This window comes from Gossypium raimondii, chromosome 8, assembly GCF_025698545.1.
Source record: "Gossypium raimondii isolate GPD5lz chromosome 8, ASM2569854v1, whole genome shotgun sequence".
NCBI classification, from domain to species: Eukaryota; Viridiplantae; Streptophyta; class Magnoliopsida; order Malvales; family Malvaceae; genus Gossypium; species Gossypium raimondii.
Window position 1 is genome coordinate 31,991,157 of NC_068572.1, and position 20,093 is coordinate 32,011,249.

General features: G+C 30.8%; 1 long non-coding RNA gene across 1 annotated transcript; it reads right to left on the minus strand.

The window, feature by feature from the left end:
- Positions 1-15,045: 15,045 nt before the first annotated feature.
- Positions 15,046-18,969, minus strand: LOC128043101 (uncharacterized). The gene is made up of 4 exons (XR_008198812.1): positions 18,825-18,969; positions 15,623-15,649; positions 15,370-15,489; positions 15,046-15,246 (listed from the first exon to the last, which is right to left on the minus strand). It is a non-coding gene; the product is annotated as an uncharacterized LOC128043101 (long non-coding RNA).
- Between the last annotated feature and the right edge of the window lie 1,124 nt (positions 18,970-20,093).

A 20,093-nucleotide genomic window follows, 5' to 3' on the forward strand; every position in this document is an offset into this window, starting at 1 on the left:
GGATGTTAGGCCTAGGGTTTGTTTCATGTTATCCCTTTCCTAAACAGCTGATCCATTGAGTAACCCTACAAAAAAATTAACAAATTTGACCTCAACTCATTAATACCCCATAGAAGGATTAGTTCGTCATAGCGTTCATAAACAATATATAATCGATGTATAAAGAAAGCATGCTAATTAAATCAACAAGATATAGCAAATGAAAGAGCTTGATTGTATTGAGATTAAGCGCCAACCCACAGAGTTGAATGATTCCACAGTTCAGATCTCTTGAAATCGACAAGAACAACTAAATAAAACTAAAACCTAAGAATGAAAAAAAATACTAAACTAAATTTTGCACAGAGAATCTCAGCTAAAGGAATGATGTCTCTAACAGGTGACCAATGTGTCTATTTATAGCCTTCAGGTGGTCGTCGTCCTTAACCCTAGGTTAGCTGACATTCCTAAGCTTTAAGGTTTGATTGTGCATACCAAAATGCTCGTGCTTCGTGTTTAGTTTCTGTCACAGAGTCGATGTCGTGACAGACCAGGACTTGTGTCGCGACATAGCAACCAGTATGCTCCTCTACAACCATCTTCAGGGGTATGTCACGACACCCTCAGTCTATGCCGAGACATTGAAGGCAAACTTGAGTTTTTTTCATTCTGTTTCCTATGTTGAGACATCGAGTCATCCATGTTGCGACATAGCGACCAATATTAATTCAGTGTGCCTTCTAATGGTCTCTTGCACACTCACAAAGGTACGTTAGCTCACCTTTAGTCCTCATTTGACCCTTAAGGTCAATAAAAGACTTAATTCACACATTTTATTAGATATAAGCAAAATTAAAGAATCTTAATTAAAATATAACACAAATGCTTGTATCCAAGCTTCTTAAGTGCGAAAACTAGTTTAATCTACTACACTGAATGACGGTAGATTAGTTATGTACTTATGCATGATGAAAAAGTGATAGCTTATGCCTCTTGTCAGTTGAAATCATGCGAAAGAAATTATCTGACACCTGACCTTAAGTTAGCTGCGGCCATTTTTGCTTTGAAGATTTGGCAACATTACCTATACGGTGAAAAATGTCATATTTTCACTGATCATAAAAGCTTAAAATACTTGATGATTTAGGAGGAACTAAATCTGAGACATCAGAGGTGGCTTGAATTACTAAAAGACTGCGACTTAATCATTAATTATCATCATTGTAAAAGAAACGTTGTTGCTGATGCTTTAAGCTAGCAACCTTTATTTTCCCTAAAAGTATTGAATACCTAATTGACTTTGGAACATGATGTTTCTATTTTGATTAAGTTGAGAGTTAGACCAACATTTTTGCAGTAAGTAAGAGAATTACAGAAAAATGATTCGGTATTGCAATTGAAACGAGAATTGATTGAAAATGGTTAGACGACCATACTATTAAGTTCAATGTTGATGAAGATACCAATTTATATTTTAGAAATCATTTATGTGTGCCAGATAATTCATCTTTAAGATGAAAAATTTTGTGTGAAACTTATAGCAGTACTTATTTGATTCACCATGGTAGTACGAAAATGTATAATTATTTGAAGATGTACTGGTGGTCAAGTATGAAATGTGAAATATATGAATTTGTGACTAAATGTTTAATATGTCAACAGGTGAAAGTTGAGCATCAGGTTCCATCAGGTTTATTACAGGATGTAATGATTTCGGTGTGGAAATAGGAACGAGTAACAATGGACTTTGTAACGGGGTTATCGTTAACTCCAAAAAAGAAAGATTCCATTTGGTTTGTTGTTGATATATTGACGAAACCTGCACTTTATTTCAGTTAGAACAGATTATTCACTCAAGAGATTAGCAGAGTCATATATCCCTGAGGTTGTTCGATTACATGCGCCGGTATCTATTATTTTTTATCAAGACCTAAGGTTTACCTATAGATTTTGGAGTAAGCTACACAAAGCTTTGGGTACAAAATTGAATTTTAGTACTACATTTAATCCCTAGACAGATGGACAGTCTGAGCGAGTAATTCAAATTCTTGAAGATATGCTATGATGTTGTATTATTGCATTTGAGGGCAGCTGGGAGATTTTTTAACCATTAGCTGAGTTTTCTTATAACCACAACTACCAAATGAGTATTAAAATGGCACCATACGAGGCTTTATACAAACGTAAATGTAGAGCTCTATTATATTGGTCTGAATTGAGTGAAAGAAAAGTCGCCAGTACTAATCTGATCTGTGAAACATAAGATAAAGTTAAGGTTATTCGTGATTGTCTAAAAGCTTCCTCTGATCGGAAGATATCTTATGCCTATTTGAAGAGAGAATATATTGAATTTTAGATCGAGGATAAAGTTTTCTTGAAAGCCCCACCTTAGAAAATGTGTTGCAATTCAGAAGAAAAAGGAAACTCAACTCGAGATTTATAGGACCGTATAAGATTCTCAAGAGAATTGGACCTGTAGCATACAGTTTGGCTTTGCCACCAGAGTTGGAAAAGATACATAATGTTTTCCATGTATCTATGTTGCGTCGTTACTATTCAGATCCTTCACATGTGGTAACTCCTAAAGAAGTTGAGTTACAACCAAATTTATCGTACAGTGAGAATTTTGGCCTGGGAAGTAAAAAAACTTCGTAACAAAAGAGTATTGTTAGTGAAAGTTTTGTGGCATCCATATGGTATCGGGGAGGCTACGCGGGAAACAAAAGAATCTATAAGATTCCAATACCCTAATCTATTTACTAGTAAGAATTTCGTGGATGAAATTCTTTAGAAGGAGAGTTGTAATAGCCCATTTTTAGTGGTACCGAAAATGACGATTTTGGAACCCGTATTTTGATAATCAAATCAGTAAGTATTAAATATTAATATTTACGAGTATATTATAGCAATTTATTAAGTGTCGGCCCAAAAATGTTAGTGAATGGTTATTAATTGAAGAAATAAAGACTACATTGTAAAAATCGTAAAAACTTGATTTTTATGGAATTTTAGTTGATCAAGGGATTAATTAAGTTTGATCAAGGGTTTTAAGTGATAACTAACCACTTTTTAAGAAAATGAGATAGTTGGTATTGGCTTAAGCTAATATATGTGTTCAATTAATTAAATAAAAAGTTATAATAGTATATTTTAAACATTAAAACATTTTTCATCTTCCCCACCCATTTGTTTTCACCGTTCAAAGTAAGAAAGAATAGAAGAAGCCATGGCTGAATTGCTTCAAGCTTTCAAGCTGTGCATGTAAACTAATTCTAAGTCTGGTTTTGACAATGTTTATGTTTTTGATATCGTTGTAGCTTAATCTAGCTAGAGCAGGTACTATTTTGTAAACCTGTTAAAGGTTTTAAAAATTAACATTGAAAGATTATTGAAGTTTTTGGTGTTAATGGCTAGCATGTTAAGCTTAATTGTTAGTAAGACGAAAATGTAAGTGAAACTTTGATAGTTTTGTCATTAAGGACTAAAATGTAAAATTTGCAAAAAGTGGGGTGAAATTTATATGTTATATGCTTCTGGTATGTTAATTAAGGATGTATTTGAGATTGATTTCAAAATCAAAGCTCAATTTTGAAAGTTATGGTATTTTCGGTTTTAAGGACTAAATTGAAATAATTGCAAAATTTGAAGAATTTTTGTATAGATGAAATTGAGCTGTTATTTAACTTCAATATACTGTTAGATGATATTCAAAATAGATGATTAAGTTGAATTATGGTTTAGATCAAGAATTATAACAACTGGAGGATTTATGCGAAAAAGGGAAAACAGTCGAATAGTCCCTGTTATCAAAGTGTCACCGTTTTGTCAAGTAAGTTCATAAAATATAACTAAGTCTAAACTATTGTTGTGTTATGTATAAACGTGTAATTACGTTTTATTGATAGCTTGAATTGTTTATGAATTGTTACATAAATTAAGGGTTGAATTTAATTGAAATGGATTGATACGAAATAAAAATGCCGAGGTTAAATCCTGATGAACTTAGTAAAAGTCTCGTATACGAGGTTATGTGTTGATGCCCAAAGGTATCGAGCTCCAACATTTTTTTGTAGACTCAAAGATACATGTGACATAGGTTTAGCCTGGACTGGTAACGTTACATGTCTATTAAGCCCTGGCCAAGCTATTTGTTGTGTAGGTTTAACTCGGATGGGGTTACTAGACACTATTGTTTATGAATAGCTTAGACGAGCAATTTTCATTTGTTGTGTAGATTTAACTCGGACGGGGTTACTAGACACTATTGTTTATGAATAACTTAGACGAGCAATTTTCATTTGTTGTGTAGGTTTAACTCGGACGGGGTTACTAGACACTATTGTTTATGAATAGCTTAGACGAGCAATTTTCATTTGTTGTGTAGGTTTAACCCAAATGGGTAACCATACATTATTATTTATGATTATCTCAGATGAGCAGTTGATATTATTTTCACCTGGGTACTGAGTTATTTTACGATGTTTCATCAGGTAGAAATAAAATATGGAAATGTGAATATATGAACTTGATGTTGGCAAATGAATGAACTTGATATAGATATGAGATAGAAATTGAATTGTGGTGGAGATATAAACATTTGAGGTTGTATGATTGGTTTTAAATTCAAAACCTTACTTATTTGATTATGTTGTATTATCCCTTGATAAGGTTAATTATTTTTCTTAGTGAATGGTATATGATAATCAATTGAGGGAAGTAGAATTTATACTATATGACCTTACTAAGTATTTATAATACTTACCCGCATTACTATTTTTTCTTTAAATATTTGATGTTTGGGACAAGTTGGTTGGATCAGCGAGAAGCACACACCTTTTGTCCCCCAATTCGGTAAACTTTTGATGTTTTGAGCTTGGTTATTTGTGGCATGTACATAGGATGAGTAAGCTTCTGCAAGTTAATGAGTATGTTTTGGTATAGTTATTCTTGTATATAAGCATATATGGTAACTTGCTAAATGATGGATGATTTCTGGCAAACTTTGAATGATGTTTTAAATATGAACTAGTATGTGCTTTTGTTTTAGCATTGTTGAGCTTGGATATATATATATAAATATGTGCATATGGTAACTTAAGTAAATGTTGAATGGTATTTGCATACGTGTATGGAAACCTTAAATAATGACATGTATGTGACCTATATTGTGGTATAAAATGGTTAAGTGTTTTGGTATGGATTGTGGATTTATATTGATGGTTATGTTGGTGCCATTGTGGCATATTATTTTGTATGTTTAGTTGATTATGGAAATTGAAGTTTTGGTATAGATTTACACATGTTTTGGGCATGTCTAGTTGGTTTTGAAATGAATTATAGGTCAATTTTGAAAGGTTGGTTTATGCTATACCTTAGGTGGTCTTTTATGTTGTAAACAGTCTAACACACAACCGTCTGTCACACACGGGCAAGTGATATGACCGTGTGCTTTGTATTATTTGGGTGGTTTTGGTTAAACACAGTCATAGTTTCTCACACGACCGTGTGAATGTTTGCAAGATTTTACATTTAGGTCCACTTGGTCTCAGTTTGTTACACGGCTTTGCGATATGGTCGTGTGACCCTATTATAAACGACTTCAATTTGTGATACGGTTTGCATACACAACCATGTTATCTAGTTTCACATGGCCTTAGCCTGTCATACTAATTGCAATTTACCATAATCTAGAGAATTGCACATCATTTCTATTATTAGGCCATTTAAGGAGGGTCCAATTACACAATTGGTCCTTCAATTATATTAAATTCCAATTAAACAAACTTATTTACAATTTAGCCTTAAACTAATTAAGACTAAATGAATAAATAACCCAAAAGTTCTGGAATGATTGACATCCACCGCTTCTTGGACTTCTTGACCATGGTTTAATCACCATTTTGGCCCCTTTAATATTTTAAGTTAGTGGAATGATTGACATCCACCGCCACTTGGACTTCTTGATCATGGTTTAATCACCATTTTGGTCCCTTTACTATTTTAAATCTAGCAATTAATTTTTACCTTTTTACAATTTAATCCTTTTACCTAAATTAAGCAATCCATCATGAAAATTACCGGACCAAACTTCAATTCACCTATAATACGAACTTGTAAATATTTAATAAAAATATTTACAGCCTTAAATTACGAAAACGAGGTCCTAATGCCTAGTTTTCAATAACCACTTGACTTTGGACTGAACCACTTATACTAACCATTAATTCATTTAATTAAAATTCATCAAATCAAAATTCAATATAAAAATTATTATTGACTCATATAATTTAAGTTCTAATTATACAAACTCACTCATCGAATTTGTGGACCCAAAACCACTATTTCGACACCACTAAAAAACAGGTTGTTATAAGGTTAAAGCCTAACTACATATGTATGTTTTTGGTAACATGTTGAGAAATGTGAATGGCACTTAAAATGGCATGTTTGAGTATGAATTGACATAATTAAGGAGATGGCATTGAATGACTAAGTGAATGGTCGAATAGGTTGAAATTTAACAAGTTCAATTGATATGTGTTGATGCCAGATTGAAGTATATTAGATTGGTTGATTGGAAATTGTTAAAAGTGATGTTTTAGTATGCATCTCGAACATTTTTGTGCAGGAAAAGTTAGGCAAATATGCACCAAATGTGCAATTGTGAGGTAACCATGCAATAGATATCAAATGGCCTAAATTATACAAAAAATAGAGTCCACATCCCGACAGGCAATCTTCCTCATCGCAATGTCGACCGATAGTGAGTCACATTGCTACGTCGGGTGGCCTGAGGTCATAATATAAAAAATTGTTTGGTGACATCATGGCGTAGAGGAAGTGGCGTCACAACGTTGCCCTTGAAATTTTGAAACTTTGCAATTTGGTGTTATTTCGTGCTTGGGTCAACAAAAGAGCTTTTGTAAGCTTGATTAAGGCTCAAATTTAATTATATATCATGATGTCAAGGTGTTTACAGTACGAATGTATGCTTGAATGATTTATTTATGGTTTATTTGATGGTAGTTGCTTGGGTAATAACTGTAGCATCCTGTAGCTCGGACCCGAACCCGATGATTGGGTTGGGTGAGGGGTTTTACATACGCATTTAAACTACTAACGAGTGAGATTGAAAAGCTAAGTAAGTACTAAAGGATAATCTAACTCATCCTATTTTTTTTATTAATGTTGAGCCCCTTAGACTAAATTCATTAGAAGGTTTACCCATTCCACACTTTAATAGATCAAACAAATTCATTTCTTATGACCGAATTATAAGGGCTCAACTTCTCATTTTATGATTTACATTAAGGAAATTCCCATTAAGATTTTCTATTTGTGGTTCATATGACATTTGAATCAAAATTTACTCCCTTAAGCCATAACCTGTCAATATACTTTCATTAAAGCTCAACTGTCGGCCCTTAGATACTTATGTAAATCATATATCTTATTACCCCTTTTTTTATTTAAGGCATAAATATTCATAAATTTTGCTCTCCAACTAAATCATATGGCTTATAATTTGAATTTGATATTTTCAAGAAATTACTTAACATGTTTGGCTTATCTCACATTTCAATCATGCCACTTATAGTTGAATCTTGGTACCTTATAACATTTCTTAATCAAATATTCACGAATTCATTTTCTTTCAACTTACAAGCTTTTAAATATTAATTCATGCCATGTTGGACCATATAAAAATTCATATTTTCTTGCAAATTTCATTATTAAGATTTTAAATTAATTTCTTCATTAGTAAACTCTAGTAAAATATGACTCAGATACTCAGGATCCATCCAACACAACTAAGAAGCACAAAAGTGCTTGGTACCATATCACATTCCTCCCAGCACAAAAAAATTGCACATAAGTGCATCCATCTAATACAACCAAAGTGAACACAAGTGTATCTATCCAACACAACTAGAGAGGAATGAAGCGTTAAGCTCGAAGGCTACTAAACTCTAATACAAAATTCTAGTACAGAACTTCAAGTTCACATAAATCCCTATTGGCATGTCAATCATACCTAACTATTTCACTAAGTTTACTAGGGCACTCAAATTAAAAAATAGAATAATTTATTTAAGGCTATTAGTATATTTAATTTCTCAAACAAAACATAATCAGAGTTATATGGTTTAAAGATTGTTTAGACTATTCTTGTCTAGACACACAAATTGGCACACCAAGTACCTAGTACATATTCAATTTTCCACAAAATCGTCTTAAGTCTTAAGTGAAATCAAATTTTCCAAATTTCACAAATATACTTATGTTTCCACATTTTAGACCATATTTAAAAATATGTTGATTCTATCAATAACTTACAAGGTTGGCAATTAAATCACATGATTTCACCATCAAGTCATATTTACAAAATTTTACATATTAATATTTTAATTGACTAATTTTCATGCTTTCCAAGTGACTTTTGAAGTCATCCATGGCAACCAATTTTCATATCACAATATTAGATTCCTAAAACATTTCTCAACTAAATACTTTTCCCACAATCATCAACAATTTATTTTAACATATTTGTGCGAAAAATTTATACACAATTATTATATAGCTATTTTCATATTTACACACAAACTCATTAATTTATAAACATATTAGTATAGAGAGAGCAAGATTATTCAATGTTACTTTTGGATGCATAAATACTCAACATTCAATTTTCAACATTTCCTCATTTTTCATACATACAAAAGTATATCAAAATTGATATCCAAGCTTTCTAAGCTTTTATTCAACATCCAAATTCAAATAACTAGTTAGGAAAGATGGAAATCACCATTTCTTAATGATGAAGCTTTCTCCCTCAAGCTTTAACTTTCTCTCTCTAGACGCAAGAAAACCCAATTTCATAGAGGCTCTCTCCACCTTTTTTTTTCCAATTACTATAAGGTATCAGTAGTCTAGGTGAGTATCACATGTGTAACACCCTATACACAGTCCAGTCGCCCGACTCGAGCTATAAGGTATTACAATTGTAAAACATTAACTTTATTCACTAACCAGTCATAAATAATCAAATAATTCATTTCATAATTCAATTACAACCATTTCCATGTCATTCAATATTATCTGGACCTAAATCAAGCTTACAGAGCATTTAAAACAAACCGGAAACAATTCTAGACTAAATTGAAAATTTTACAAAAATTTAGGTAAAAAGTGGAATAGGGGTCACACAGTCGTGTAGCTAAACCGTGTGGCAAAGCTCAGCCCTTGTGGCTCAAGAACATGGATGTGTGGCCAAATCGTGTAACAAACTTTGCCCGTCTAACTCAGGGTCACACAGTTATGTTGCCATGCCATGTAACTCACTGTGATTGTGTGAACAAACATACACTAAAATTAAATAGGCAACATGGTCGTGTCATACAACCATGTGTGGTACATGATCGTGTGGCTGACTATGTCACAAGCCGTGTGCACCTAAAAGTACCTTAAAAGACAAGCAATTTCAAACCAAAACACTTAGGCCACAAACCATATTGTATCCATCCCTTAAACCTATTTAAAATACATCCAAACATGTCAAAATATATCAAATAACATTCAACCTAAGCGCCTAACCAATGTGCCCTCATTGGCACCACAATTCAAACATCAACCATTATCAATCCATACCATTCATTCCTTGAACTTAATACCAAATTAAACACATTACACCATTATTCACACTGCTAACATATTATCAACCATGGTTTACCTGGTTACCTAAACATTTATACCAAAAGAACCATTCAAAATGCATTTAGATACCAAAACATGTATTTAGCATCACACACCATAACCAACCAAAATACTAATTAGAACTTAGCTCAACACTCATTATATAAACTTCAAATGACAAAAAATATAACCCTGGTACTTAAATTTTACATAGCCAAAACCCTATATACATGCCACCTATAACTGGGCCGAAATAAACAAATAGCTACCAAAAGAGTTGTTGGATAGTGTGGTCTCCAACAATGTTCTAATCGATGGAAAGAGTTCGGCAATCTACAAAGAAGAAAACCAACTAAAGTAAGCTTACGTAAAACTTAGTAAGTTTGTAAAACAAAACATTACATACTTTTCAATTTGAGTTTACTATTCATACATAACATAGAAATTACAATCCTTTGTCTTGATCCATAATTTCTACCATGTCAAATGGTTTAACCTAGATAAATCAAATCATCAAAACATAACATGCCAAAATTCATATATCAAGCTATACTCAACATAACATAATTCATCATATCATCTCATTTTGTTTCCATTTCAATAATTAACTGTTTTGCCCTGAGAACAATAGTAATTTGACTTCAGATACACAAAAGGGTAATGCTCACACAAGCTGACAAAAGGACATTAACCGATACACAATACTGCTCATACAAGCTTCAGAGAATCTGCAACACATGCATGATCTCAAGCCATCGGTATAGTATCCATCATCGGTTCATAGTACTTGCTAAATATAACACCGAAACGAAGTGTCTGCTACTACAACATCAGTTCATAGTACCTACTAAATATAAATGGCACATAGCCAACACCAGTACATAGTATCTTCTTAATATAAATCCTATTGACATGTCATTTGTATCCTATCTATTCATATACATGATAAACCTTGTATTCTATAACCTTTTCATCATTATACTATTATATCATGATAAATCTACTCATATACATTTCATATGATAGATATACCATTCTATTCACACATACTCATTTAACATGCTTTACAAATCAATCATTCATTTCCAATCTCATGTCTTACCTCAAATAATCATGTTAACTATAATGTATATATATACATAAACACATATATAATTAAATTCAAATCATTATAAACATAATAAACCTAATACGAACTTACCAAAACGTAATAGCTGCCGACACATCGACGATGACTACTCGATAACTTTTCATTTTCCGCGATTATCAACCGATTGATCCGTTTCTTGATCTATATATAATAATTTAGCTCAATTAACCAATTCAAATATCTTAAAATTTTAAAATTCATGTAATTAACCCTTTATCAACATTTTACACTTTTACCCTAAATTTTTACCTTTTATTCAATTTAGTCCCTAATCCCGAAACTTATACAATTATCACAATTAAGCCTAAAACCAAGCTAGCCAAATTTTTACTTATACTTATACAACCTATAATTATTAAAATTTTACAAGAATTTCATGTTAAATTTATAATTTTATGAATTTAGTCCCTAAACTTAAAATTAACCAAAATAACTTAACAAAATAGTCCTATTCCTATTTAACTATCAAGCTTAAAATCTATCATGAAACTTCAAAAAATCATAATTTCATCAATGGAATAAATCAAAATATTTAACATTTTATGAATTAGTCCCTAGGTTAGTTAGATTACGCTGCAATGATCTCAAAAACATAAAAATCACTAAAAACGAGATAAAATTGACTTACATGCAAAGAAATAGCTTGACCGAACCTCTTAAAGGTTTCTAATGATGCTTTCAGGTGTTGATTTGAAGAAGGAAGAAGATGGCTTACAAAATGTCATGTTTTTCTTTTATTTCACTTATTATTTAACATTTTAATATAAGATTAACATATAATTAAATTATTTCTACACCAAAACCGTCCACTACGATATAATTATGGTTAAATTATCATATAAAGCCCTTTAAATATGCTTATTTAACCAATTTTAATCAATAACGATTAACTTTTATAAATTTTATGATTTAGTCCTTTTACGATTAAGTTTTACGACTTTTACGATTTAGTCATTTTTCTTTAATTCTCGGTTTTCATACTATTTTGACATTTAGGTTTTAGACTTATTTTTCAAAAAAAATCTTTGTTTTATGGTTTTTGAAAATTATTTGGTAATGCTTGAAATTTTTTAATTATTGCTAAAAAATTAAAGTAAATAAAAAATAATCAATAACTCTTATATATTATTTTTTGAAATATAATTTTAATTTATTTTCACTATTTAAATATAAAATTTATTTTACATCATAAAAACTAAAATTAATTTTAAATTAAATAAAAATAGAATTTGATTTGATTCGAGTAACTAGAATTTTTTTAACTTGTATTTCATCTAAACAGTGCGGTTCGGTTCGATTTGCTTTTTTATTTCTCTATTTCTCTTCTTCAACCCTAATTTAAATGAAAAAATAAGACTAAGTCAAGAGGAAAAAAACTGATTGAGTCCAAAAAGAAAAAGAAAAGGCTTATGTCATAATTTGGCACCTCAACCTTACCTGTTTTACCACTTTGATACCTAACCTTTTGTTGTCACATTTTGGTACTCAAGTTATTCCTCCATTATAGTTTTTGGTCCAAAATGTTAATGATGTTAAAAAAAATGTGACACACTCAACCAATAAGAATCTTCTAGCGTTTGGCTTTTCTCCCATGTGGCCATTGCCCGGTTACATGGTTGTTGACCGGTCATTGATCAATGGTAACTTTTTTTGACGAACTGTTGATCAGTGTTAACTGATACTAATAGCTAGAATAAACATGGACAAATGAACTTGGAAGTTCATTCATTCTAGACATGATTCAAAATATTATAAAATTATTTAAAAGTTGTAACAATTACGAGAATTTAAAAAATTAAAATTTTTAAAAATCCTAAAATGTAATATAAACTAAAAAATGTAAATCTATAATGAATCTCAATAAACATACATCAATTTGGACAAGTATTAGTCCATATTCAAATTTAATGTGGTTCAAAAATTATAAAACTTATTGAAAATATAAAATTTTAAATAATTTAAATAATTATTTAAAATTATAATAATATAGAAAAATATTAAATATTAAAAGCTGGATATTCATCAAAATTATTCAAAACAAGAAAAAATATTTACAAGAATTATGGGTACAAAGAGTACATACAACATGAAGCTATGGATAAATGGTTTATAGAGATCTTCATGTTGATTTTCATAATTTTAAGGGTAAACTATAAAAATAGTCACTTTTGTTTGCCTCTGATTACATTTTAGTCACTTATGTTTGAAATGTTATATTTTAGTCAATTATGTTATCGTTTTGTTACGAAGTGGTGACTCTACCATTAAACTCCGTTTCCTCCCTAACGACAGTCCTAAGTGGCAGTCCAAATGGGTTTTAAATGCCAACTTGGATGTCTAGTTGCGGGGATGAAAATAAGTTTTTAATTAAATAAATTTAATTTAGACTGTCATGTAGGACATCCAAGTTGCATTTAAAACCCATTTGGACTGCCACTTAGGACTTCCGTTAGGGAGGTAACAGAGCTTAACGGTAGAGTGACCACTTCGTAACAAAACGATAACGTAAGTGACCAAAACGTAACATTTCAAACATAAGTAACTAAAATGTAATCTGAGGTAAACAAAAGTGACTATTTTTGTAGTTTACCCTAATTTTAATATTTTTTAATAGTTATTCCCAATTTTTAATAAGTTTTATAATATTCTAAATTCATTCGAATAAATTTGGATAAATGGTTGTCCGAAACAAAATGAAATTGGATTTTTTTTCTATATTCATTTTGAATTTACATTTTTTTGTAATTTTATTATTTTTTAGGACTCTTAAAAAAAGTATTAAATATTTTTATAACTTTTAATAATTTTCTACAATTCTTTAAATAATTTGGTTTGGTTAGTCTTGTGTTGGAGTTGAATGGGGTTCCTGAAAGAAAGTATGTACTTGAATTTCTAAAGAGAGAATCCACCATAGTAGTTTGTCAGTATATGACTTGGGCGTATTCATCATAGTTATGAAAGGTATAAGTATTCATTGGTTTAAGTTACCTATGCTTTGTAGGGTTGAAATATGAGTTATCTAGTATCCGCCATATATGAAAAGTATCATGTTTCGTTCTAGATTATATGAAATCTGAGTCGTTTGTCAACTTTGGGCACTCTTGTGTTATGTAACATAGACGTTTGGAGTTCTACTGAAAAGTCCGGAACATTTTATCATCAATTTGAGCTGGTTTTGGTTTTGAATTGGAACATGATCTGATTGGTAGTTTGTTAGATATTCAACTCAGTATGAGAGTCCGCCGAATGTAATATCAATTGGTATCTATGAATAACCATTCTGGAAAACAAATGTTAAAGATTTTTCGAAGAGGAAATTCATAGAAAGTGGACTCTATATAAATATTTTTTGAGAGGTACCTTCGTTGTTCTAAGAGAAAAGAGTATATGGATAACGTCTGGTAAGATCTAGAGTTAGCCAAGTAGCAAAGTGAGAGTTGATTCGTTAAGTATGATTGTTGGCATGTAAGTATGTATATCCGATATTATGAATGCATTTGCCAAGGACAGAATGGAAATACAATATCTCCAGGATGAAGAATTCATCTAGAAAGGCTTCAAGGTATTTTCTATAAAACTCACTAAGTTCGCATGAACTTACAAGCTTTTTGTTCATGTTTCAGGTGTTGTTGCACTACACCAAAACAGGTTTTTAGCGGCGTTTTTTTATGCCTCTATAGCGCCGTTAAAAGTATTTGCGGCGTTTTTGAAAGCGCCGCAAAAAATGCCGTTGTTGTCATTTGCGACGTTTTTATAAATAAACGCCGCTATAGATCAGGACCTTTAGCAGCGCTTTTGCACAAACGCCGCTATAGATCAAGACCTTTAGCGTCGCTTTTTCCACAAATGTCGCTATAGCTTAAGACCTTTAGCGACGCTTTTTTCCACAAACGTGGTTATAGATCAATACCTTTAGCGGCGCTTTTTCCACAAACGCCGCTATAGATCAAGACCCTTAGCGACGCTTCTCGCAAAAACGCCACTAAAAATATAACATTTAAAAAAATTATTTTAATCAAATAATATTTATTTTTATGATAAATATTATATTATGTTTTATTTTTTAGAATTTGAACTTTAAATATAATTTCAAGGATAAATAAAAATATTATTTAAATTAAATTTTCTATGAAAATTTTAACTTTAAAACTAAATATAAAAATTAATGAATTTAGTTTTAAAATTTAAAATAATAAATTAATAACACAATTAAAATCCAAAAGTTAGAACTCAAGTTGTCGTAAATATTAAAGTAAAAATAAAAATTTAGAATCAAAACTAAAATAAATAATACATATGAGAAACAGACTAACTAGTTGAACTTGCCTATGACTATACACATTGCAAGGTAATAAAAAATACAATGCAATCTGTTGCACCATCTTTGCTCTGCAAGTTTCATTGAAGGCATTCCAAACTATATCCTGCAATATAAACATGCATTATTCATAAGAAAGATAAAAGGTACAAACCACATATGTAGGGAGAGGAAAAGTGAAAGAAAACAGAAATTTATGCGTGTAAATACAAAATGCTTCAAACACAACCTAATTGTGATTCATAATAAATATTATCTCCACTTCTGCTGAAGAGTAAGCTGGATCCAAGTTCTAAAACAGAACAAGTTTTCCAAACTCGTGTGCATCCCGCAAACTTTCTTCCCAAGGCTGAAACAATGTAGGAAGCAATTTAAGATCAGCTTAAAGAATGTAGACTAATTTTCCCACAAATAACAGCAATCAAAGTAGGCTATGAAAATAATTTAAGCAACTGGTTTAGGAGTGACAGAGTAGTGCTTACGAGTTCTCCAAACCATTTGCTCCTATCCTGTAAGCATGAATAAACAGCAAAATGTAAGTACTTCACAAGAAATATCCACATCAAGGAGAACAACAGAGGGATAACAAGATAGTAAATCTGCAATAAGGAGGAAAGCAAAAACTTGCAAGCATGATATTGTACAGGATGATGAGGATTAAACAAATAAATTTATTCATCCAAAAAGAAATACGAGTAGAAGCAAGAACCAGGTAGGAGAAACAATCAAATGAGACCACATTATTCTTCCAATAAATTTTAAAAGAAATTGAAATTTGAGATCATGTGATTTTAAAAAAAAGATCCAACGCAGGAGGGAAAAGAATAGGCTATAAAGTGAGGTGAACAAAGAAAGAAAAGGTTTCACAAGATTTACCAATCACTTATATAGTAATACAAGAACTGCAACAAAGCCATCACGTCAAACAATAGCATAATAACAATTGAATTTTGCAAAGTAATCACATCTTTCTTAACAAATTAGTAATTGTCATTGTGTGTCTTTCAATGCAACTAACAAACAATTGTTAAATTACTAGCTTGAATATCAACACTTCAATATTTAATATGTAAGGAATTATCAAAATCAACATTTCAATAATTTATATGCAAGAAATTAACACAAATCAATGGTTCAAGTTCATGTATTTACCAAAAATCAGACTAATTTTTCAATATTTATAACAACTTATAAGCAACAAATTAGCAAAAATAAATGGTTCAAGTTCATGCATTTACCAACAAGCAGACTAAATTTTCAATTTTAAAACCCCAAACCTATTTTGGGTAACATTGGTAGAACATTTCAATATTTAATATGTAAGGAGATATAAAAATCATCATTTCAACAATTTACATGCAAAAATTAGCAAAAATTAACAGTTCAAGTTCATGTATAATGTATTTACCAAAAACTAGACCAACTTGTCAATTTTATAACATTTTAAATACAACAAATTAGCACAAATTAACAATTCAAGTTCATATATTCACCAAAACCAGACTAAAATTTCAATTTTTATAAAATAAGAGGATGGAAGTCTAACAAATTAAAGTTTCCAATGAAATTCAGACTTACACCATTAAGTAAATAAGAGTTTTAAACTATCTGAGATCAAAACAAATTAGCAAAAACCAACTGTTCAAGTGCATGTATGCACCAAAAATAGGATCAAATTTCCAATTTTTGCAAATTAAGAGGATCAAATTCTAACAAATTAAAGTTTCCAATGAAATTCAAAATTACACCATTAAGATCATATTATTCAAAGTTTGCAATTTCAGTTTCAAGCCGTGAAGCATGAAATAATAGCCATAGCAGCGCCTGCAAAACCTCCATATGAATGAACAAATGTAGTTCTTCTAATATAAATAATCAAAAGGAGCAATAATCTAAAACATGCCTTTTTGTAGTTTCCTTATTTTCTATGAAATCAAATAGCAGCACATCCATATTTCTGTTTTTCAAACGTTAATCTGAGACAAAACTAATGCCTTTTCCGATGTTTTTCTTTCGGATTTCTCATCATCAAATCCAATACCCAATTTTGACATATCGAATTCACTCAAATTCCTTCGTTTCACGATTCCAGATACGTAATTTTTGCTATTTTGGTTCATTGATCTAGGACTTTGCAGAAATCCCATGGACCTCCAACTTGCACAACAGAATGCGTGAAAATTAAGTTAGATTTAATAGATCTTAGAACAAAAATAGAATAAAACACAAAGGAGTGCATATATGTATGCAAGCATCAAAAGGAATTAATCCACAATGAGGCCACGGATTAAAGTGGAATCATTTCAGCTGATATCAGTTCCAGGCCCCCCAAAATGAGAGCCTCTTGATGTCCTGCTTTAAGAAAACATGAGTTTTATATAAGTTTTTGCATGTTTTAACTTTTAATATAATTAAAAGCGTCCAAGTTTACATAGGCAAACTGGAAGGAAATGACTTTGTATAAATTCCGCCATATCTTCAAGTGCATAACTGAAAGAACTTGATTTTAAGAAGATTGTAACAGATCCACCTCAGAAAATTAAAACCAATAAACAAAAACACAATAACCAACTAGCAGTCAACTTGTCAAGTCAAAGCACTCACGCATAAATCATTGCAAATAAAAACTATACACAACCAAACAAACTTCATAAGGCAATCAAGATAAAGTATAACTTGAAATAAACCACAAGAGTCTATGTTTCTGATACTGCTGATCAGTGACAGGCTTATTATTAGCAGCTGGTCCAATCCGCATTGCCCTAGTTGAACAATAAATCCCATACATTTCAGTCATTGCACGAATTTGTTCAGTTTCATCACTAAACTTTACAAAGCCATAACCTTTAGACCGGCCATAACTGAATTTAAGTACTGAGTTTCACAATAGTAGCATTGCTGCTGCAAGTCCAGTAGACATAACAAAAGAGAAATTAAAAAGATAAAAAATAATAGCCAACCGAGCATCCGTTAAAATTAAGTCATGATTAACATTTAAGTACTGAGTTTCATCTTGGACACCCCCTCACTTATAAATAAAAATAAAAACAATTAGCTTTCATTCATTCTTCGTAAGAATGGTTGAAAAATAACTAACCTGCATCACTGGGAGAATCATATGATAGGATTCTGTAGAAGTCGACATTCAAAGATGGTATACATATAAGACCATTTTAAATTTATAATACTGAATGTGGTTTCAAAAAGTTTCCACCGCATAATTTGTAAAACAATCTTGGTTTCTTTCTGATACCGATGACCAAGGGCCAACATTAGATAATACTGTTAAGTGAAACAAAGCATAATGCCAAGGCAACCCTTACCAATAACCATAACAAAGAAAAAGTAAAAAGATCCTTAAAACCACAATGCATAAACATGTAAGATCCTAATATCCGACTCCATGAAATACTAAGTATGTTACTCAGATTCAGATGTGAATATCCTAAACAGGTATTTGTCCAACACATGCTCAAATTTCCCAAGTTTTTCATATGCTTGGAGAGATCTAGGAGGGTCAAATTCCCACCATATTCATATCCATATATGTACTGGATACAAGTGCTAGACATGGGTGTTTCAAGAAAAATGAAGAGCCGGAATGTCATAAAATACGAGCAAGTGAGCAGAGCAAAAACAAAAAAAAAATAGGAAAATCGAGATGATAGGAAAACTCGTTCGTACAGCTTGTATGTTCCTATCCTCATCATCAAAAAAGAGCATTGAGTTGAAGGGAATCCCAGTCCTTGAGTGACTTCTCTGGAATTGATCAATCTGCTCAAACCTCAAAATGAATAAAAAATTGGGAGAAGCGTAGTTTAGGGTTTGGATTTGGTTGAAAAATGAGAGCTTTTTAACTATAAGAGGGGGGTTGTTTGACCTAGATTTGGTACGGCGCCCTTTTTCTTTTCTTGAAACGATGTCGATTTTGATCTGTTTTTGGGGAAATGGTGTGATTTTTTTAAACTAAAATTATTTTTTGCGGCAAACACCGCTATTGCTTACCTTTTGCGGCGTTTTTATGAAAAACGTCACAAAAAATTATTTTATTTTGAACAAAACGACGCCGTTTGTATATAGTAACGGCGTTTTTTGCTGAAAACGCCGCTAAAACTCACATATTTTTTATATTCAATTATTGTATCTTTCATATAAATTTTAAATAAATAATTCTTAAATTTTTAAGTAATATTTATAAGAATTAGATAAAATTATAAATTTTAGTTTTTTTATTTCATTTTTATTTTTGTATTTTATTTTTATTTCTTATAATCTGGTCCTATTAAATTAAATAATTACCTATATATCCATATCAATCTATTCTTGTTTTTAACTTATTAATTTATTAATTCTATTTAAACTAATATTTAAATATATCAAATGGTTTAGATTAAATATTTTTAAATATAAAAGCATTAATTAATTGTATAAAATTTTATCATTTAACAAATCTCAAGTAAACCTTAACCTTAAACCCTAAATTAACCATTTAATACATATAAAGTCTATCTATTATATATCTCTTAAATAATTTAATTTCAATATAGTAAATTTATTATTATCTTTTTACAATTATATAAGAACATATTTAATATATAAATTAAAAAACTAACTAATCTAAACCCTAACCCAACCCTTAAATCCCTAAACCCTAAATCTCTAACTCTTAACCCCTAACCTCTAACCCCTAACCCCTAACCTTAAATCCTAACCCTTAAACTATAATCCCTAATCCATAAACCCTAAATCCATACTCACTAAACCTTACACTATTAACTCCTAAACCGGCCTTAAATATTAAATTAATCATATACCCTAAACCAAAAACCCTAAACTATAGTGATAATTAATTCAATATTTTAAAATTAATACTATCTCTTTTACGATTATATAAGAAATTATTTAATATGTAAATTAAAAAACACTCAAGATGTACCCAAAAACTTAAAATTA